Source organism: Saimiri boliviensis, chromosome 3 (assembly GCF_048565385.1).
Source record: "Saimiri boliviensis isolate mSaiBol1 chromosome 3, mSaiBol1.pri, whole genome shotgun sequence".
Classification (NCBI taxonomy): Eukaryota; Metazoa; Chordata; class Mammalia; order Primates; family Cebidae; genus Saimiri; species Saimiri boliviensis.
In genome coordinates, this window is record NC_133451.1 from 13,913,079 (window position 1) to 13,919,593 (window position 6,515).

Consider the following 6,515-nt stretch of genomic DNA (forward strand, 5'->3'; position numbering starts at 1 on the left):
TCTTTAAAGCAAATCTTTGCTCTCAACTCATCCCATTTTTTTTAAGAGCTCAGTGAACACAGGACACTCAACAAATTGCCAGTGGCTCCTCATGACCAACCAATAAATTCCAAACTCTTTAGCTAGACAATCTAAGAACTTTCTAACCTGTAAGCTATTTATATTCTGATTTGTATTGGGACTATTTCCACAGAAATCTTATCTTTATTACTCAATTGTTAGCTTCTTCACAGAAGGGATTGGGACTTATCTACTATTTATCAGAGAGCTCATCTTACAGCAAGCACTTAATATATTTTTGACTCTGTGTTAAGATAAAGCACTGAACAGCTTCAAGATATGATGAATGTAATCATCTCCATAGGGGACAGAGCACTGGGCTTGGAGTTAGAAGACCCTGCTCCAGGTACTGATTGCTTCTTGCCACTTGGTGATGTTGGAAGCATCATTTATTCTCCCTAAGTATCAGTAATCTTAACTGATAAAAGGAAGTGATAATTGTTTATTGTAAAAAATGAAATGGCAAATAAAGAAGAAAAAGTTGCAGTATAACTTACAAAGAAATGTCACAGAATTGTTATTCAAACCAGAGCCTTTGAAGGACCCAAGTTTGTCACTACCAGACCTATGATAATGCAGAGTTTAGTAGGGCTTTCTTTCCACTAAACTCAGTTAAACAAATGATCTTTTGCAAAGCTAAAGTCATAATTTTATTTCAACAAGTTACAGGCCTTGAAACTAGAAGTAACATCAGTGAGTGAAAGGTTTTAGATGAGATAGTTGAATGGGATTTGTTAAAAGTAAAAAGTAACGGATAAGAAGGCATCATTATACCCACTTTACAGTCCATGGATGCCAAACGATTTATACAAGCTAGCAAGCTATAAACCAAATATTGTATTAAACATCTCAGGAAGGAAGAAAAATATATCTATATTACACACACACAGAGCCATGTTTACTCACAGAGCACAGGAAAAATTTCTTGGACTGCTTCAGGCTGTCAAGATATGGATCTCCCAAGGAATAGTGTTGAAGTGAAGGAACCTTTCACTAATGGCAAAGTCAGCCAAGAATTTCCCATGTGAAAATGTATTAGTAACCAACACAATTTGGCATCATTGCAGAACTAAAGACTTTTGTCTTATCCTACCATAAAATCAAGCTCACCAAGCTTGTGAGAGTCTTGATATAGTCTAAACCTGTCACTCCACTGGATACCCAAAGCTCAGGTGGCTTAACAATGGAGAGGCCCTCTATCTCACCAAGTAAGCCTTTTATTGCTTTGAGGAGAGATTGCAAGTGCTGAGAGAGGAAGAGGAGAATCATGGGTGCAATAACGAGTTCTACTTTCTATCCTGTGCTTTTTTCCATTCAGGTTTTGCACGTATCTTCTTCAAAGAAGTTCCATTTCCTCTTGCAGTTTCTTCCTAACTGCCTGTGAGATCTCTGCGGGCAAAAGAGGGAGTGATTCTAAATAGCCCAGGCAATGTTCTTAACGGTCATTCAATTTAAAGCTCCAACTGTATCTGTACCTCAGCCATAGTGGCCTTGTACTTCTTGGTTATGAACAGCCTTGCCAGTAAGCAAAGGATATGGCTGCCTTCATATCAACAAATGGAAGACTCGAGCAGTCCTTTTGGTGAGGAAACATTTCCCTTTTACCTACGTCTGCCTGAAATTCATTCAGTACTCAGATGATCTTAAAGATCATCTGACCAATCATCCACATTTCCAAATAGGGAGGCAGAGTCCCAAAGAGGTGAGGAAACCTGCCCAAGATTATCTAGCAAATTAGCAGCAGACTAAATACAGAGTAAATACAGAGCTAAGTTTTCACCACCCTTGTCCAGCCCACTTTCCAGTCCACACTCGACTCATCAGTTGCTTAGTAGCAGCATCTCAGCATGGATTGGTGGAGCTCATAAGCCGCCTCCCTGGGCTGGGCACTAAAGGGAAAGGTGAGTCAGAAGTGACCTCCACCCACAATGTTTGCTCAGTCTACACAGAGATATGGAAAACAAAGACAAACACAGCACAATGGAGTAAGTGCTTCAGTCGAGGCTTGCACAAGTGCTAGGGGAGAACAGAAGAGAGAAAACTCCCTATGGGGAGACAGGGTTGAAGAGGCCTCTGTGAAAAGACAGCAATTGAGCTGACTTTCAAAGGACAAATGAGATGTAACGAGAGTATAAAGGAATATATATGAGATATATATATCTATATATATAAAATGATATATATGATGATATATATATCTATATATGATGATATATATATGATATATATATCTATATATGATGATATATATATATATAATGAGTTGTGTTCATAGAACCCTGAGAAGGCTCTGTATAGGCCATCTCTTGAGGACAGAAGGATGAGAAATTCTAGAAATGGACCAAAACCAGATCTTGGATTACCTTCTATATCATGATAAAGGACATGGGTTTTACCTGGGAGGCAAGGGGAAGTACACTAGTTTGCCAGGGATTCCATTAACAAAGGACCACAGACCGAGTAGCTTAAGGGACAGAAATGTATTGTCTCATAGTTCTGGGGGCTGAAAGTCTGAGAACAGAGTGTCAGCAGAGTTTATTTCTTCTAAGGCCTGTGAAGAAGAATCTTTGTCATGCTTCTTTCCTAGCTTCTGGTGGTTTGTTGGCAATTATCCCAATCTCTGCACTCACCTTATGCACTCTCCCTGTGTGCATGTCTGTGTTAATATTCTGCTTTTGTGTAAGAACACTAGTCAAATTGGATTAGTACTCTTCTTAATGACCAAATTCTAATGTGATTATCTCTGTAAAGACACTGTCTCCAAATGAGCTCACATTCTGAGGTACTGAGGGGTAGTACTCCAACATATCTGTTTGGAGGGACACAACTCATTCATTAACAAAAAGCATTTGAAGAGTTACAAGAAAGAGAGGGAATCTGTTAGATATGCATGCAAGGTTGAACATAATGTACACCATACAGAAGATAGATTGGAAAGAAGTATGTCTGGAGGCAGCAAGTCCAGATGTAGTGTCCAGGTAAGAGAGCATAAGAGCTAAATTCTCAGCAGCAGTAGCAAAATATAGTGGAGGACATCAGGTCAACAGATTGCTAGCTATCTCTTTAGGTAGCCACTAACAGACCAATTTAATGCTGGAGATGAGGGAGAGTGAGATATTTAACAGGTCTCCGAAGCTTTTAGCCTAAGTAAAATGGAAGAATGGTGACACCATCTACTAAAAAAATGAAAAGAAGGAAAAGAGCAGATTTTAGATAAGGGAGACTAATTTTAGTCTCAGGCTTCTTGAGTCCAAATCGTCTACATGCATCCAAGTGAAAATATTGAGTAGGCAGCTGGAAGTACGAGAAAGAATGGGGATTTTTTTTTTTTTTTTTTTTTTTTTTTTTTTTTTTTTTGCCACAGTTATTTCAGAGGACCTACTAAGTAAGTGGCAGTTGGCTGAGATTTTGAGATATAAATGTGAATGACAGCAGCCATTCTTAGCTGCATAACTAATCCCTCAACTCTGTTTTCTGCTTTCTTCATGGCAAATTCCTGATTTTGTTCAAATGCTTGTTTGCTCGTGTGCTCAAGGAAGACGGCGCTAGCCTAGACCCAGGAAGAGAAAAGAAAGGAAGGAAGGAAGAAAAGAAGGGAGGGAGGGAAGGGAGAAAAATAAGAGGGGAAGAATAAGAAAGGAGAAGAAACTAGAAAAGAGATTCTTGTTTAGTCAACCAAGAAAGTCATTAACTTACAAAGGTGGTAAAATCTCAAATAAACATCTGATTTAGCCCTCTGATTTCAGAAGGGTCAGATATTAATAGGTCTATTTTAAAGCCTTCACATCTGGTGTTTCTACTCAAAAAAAGATTTGCATTCTATCTTTTTTTCAGCCATTCTTTTGACTTACTCTTCCTGCTCTTTCTCTTTCCTGATTTTTCTTTCCAATTTTTAGATATCCAAAAGTTGCTTTTTTTTTCCTTTTCCCATTCACATTTCCTTATGTCACTTTCTTGTCCAGGAACATGGATTTTGCTCTGGTATATAGTATTAAATATGTCTTAACAAGAAGAAAATACAGGGAAGAGAGTTTGAAACCCACGAAGGGTGATTTATGCATAGGAATGATATACTGACTATAAAGAGATGGTTGAAAAGATTGAGTAAAGTTGGAGCCATTTTTACTAATAAGGAAGCATCCATGGCCACAAAGTCAGCTTAGAAAATACAGTGTTCTCATGCTATTCCTCTGCCCCTTGCCCAGTGCAGACATAACCAATCCATCATGGTACTCATTTTCACTTGACACTAGAATCAGCCTTAAGTCCCTTCTCTTTGTATCTCCTTAAGTAGCCACTAACGGTAGCCAATATGGCATGCATGATGAAACATTTTGCCATTCTGGACCCAAAGTCTACAGCAGGCTGAAGCAAGAGGATTTAGCAATTGGGTTGAGATTTCAGATGAATTGTCTATGTTACATATGCATTCATTTACACATTCCACAAGTTTTTATTAAATGTTATCTCTGTATGTTGAACAGTCATAAGTAAGGCACAGTTGTTCTAGGAATTGGGCTAGTTATTGAGGTAGGTAAGTTAGCAAATCTTCACCATCTTGGATTATGAACACTTAGCTAGAGTTAACCTACGTAGGTTCTGGAAGCATAAAGTAGGTGCCCCAAACCCAGCCTTGGTGACAGTAGAAATGAATGGTACCCTTTGGGATTGGGCAACACTGCAATCCCAGCTTACAGTATAGACAGAGTACTTTACCCACTTCTATCTTCTGCTGTTCCTACCACATTAGCATTTCTTTCTGCCCATTCTATGCATATCTCACTGTATGGAGCTCCATTAGCTCCGGTGGCAGCTGTTCACTCAATAATTCATTCATTCAGCTGATCATTCCACAATACTGATTGAGCATTCATTAGGTATCAGATACAACACTGATTGAACTTTCATTAGGTATTAAAAAAGGGGTTCCTTGTAAACAAAACAAGGTCTCTATGCTCAAGGTACTTATATTTTACTAAGAAAAGGCACATAATAAACAAATAAATCAATAAGAAAAATATTAAATTGTGATGAGTTCTGGGCCATAAGTAAAACAGAATGATGTAACCAGGCCCACTTTCATTTCAGAGGTCAGTGAAGTCCCCTAAGGAGATAACATTTTAGGAGAGACCTGAATGATGAGAAAAAGTCGGATAGGGAAAGTCCCTGAGAAGTCTGTGGCAATCCATGGAAACAACCAACACTGGGGACCTACATCCTTCCCATGCAGCTTCTACATCCAACCTTATTGCCTCTTTGATCACCTGGCCCAGTGACAGACCTCAAGATACCCAATGACTTTGAGAACAATGCCATGGTCACCCAGCTTCTCTGTAATACGTTCTTTATCACATCACCATTTTAATCACCAATTTAAACATAAGCACTGGCCATGGGGGCTTTAGCCATATGACCCTTACCTCTCTAAGATCACCCTTCTTTAACTCTTGATCTTAGTCTTAGTTGTTCCCCTAGCTATTCAACAGGTGGGGAATTTTATCTTGCCCTGGAGTTCTGGATTAGAAAGTAGGTAGCATCCTGGAAGTTTTCCTCTTGGAAGGCCATTTCACCAAAATAGCAAGCCCTCATCTTCCTCATTGCTCTATTTCAAAACTCCTCCGGGGTACTAAATGTTAGTTGAGGGTCAGAGTCATGCTTTAATGAAGAGCCACTAATCATCTCAGGCTCTGCGGTAGAAACAAGCATGGGAGAAGAGAAGCTGCGAACATTGTAAACCCATCATCTCCTTTTAGCCCATGATGTAAGGCTTCCATTCTCCTCGCAGCTGGTGATATCCTGGCTCAGCCATGGACAATGGAGCATGTTTTAAGCCTAAGTTTTTTCATGTGTATTATGTGATTGTGTTTCATAAGACATCAGTAGGTGTTCTGTGCTGAAAATAAAAAGGAATGAGAAACTTCTGTTGTTGTATACGTTACTTACATACTTATTTTCTTCTACATATGCCAGAACTTCTGATAATATACTATTGTGTAAGCACATATAAAATTCTGTGAATAGTATTTGGCACATAGGGAGGGACCATTTAATGGTTTCATGAAACCATTAAACTCTAGGTTTCATTATTTTATCAGTCAGTATAGGCATGCTTATGCTTCTGTAAAAAAAAAAAAATCTCAAAATCTCAATGGTTTAGAACAACAAAGAGTTATTTCTTTATCTTACATTTTTATTACTTGTTGGCTGTGGGGTAGGGGTTGGGGTCATCTTTATTCTGGAAATGGCATAACTTACAGATGCAGGAAGAAAAGCAGACAGAAAATGTGAACACTAGTACTTCTGCATGTCACTTCTACTAGCATTTCGTTGGCCCACGAAGTCACCTGTCTGTAGCTAACTTCAATAGCAGCGAAAATACATTTTTTTCAATATATCCAGAAAGGGAGGAAAATTGCATACTTGGATAGGTGGTAATAAGGCTTACATCGGCAATC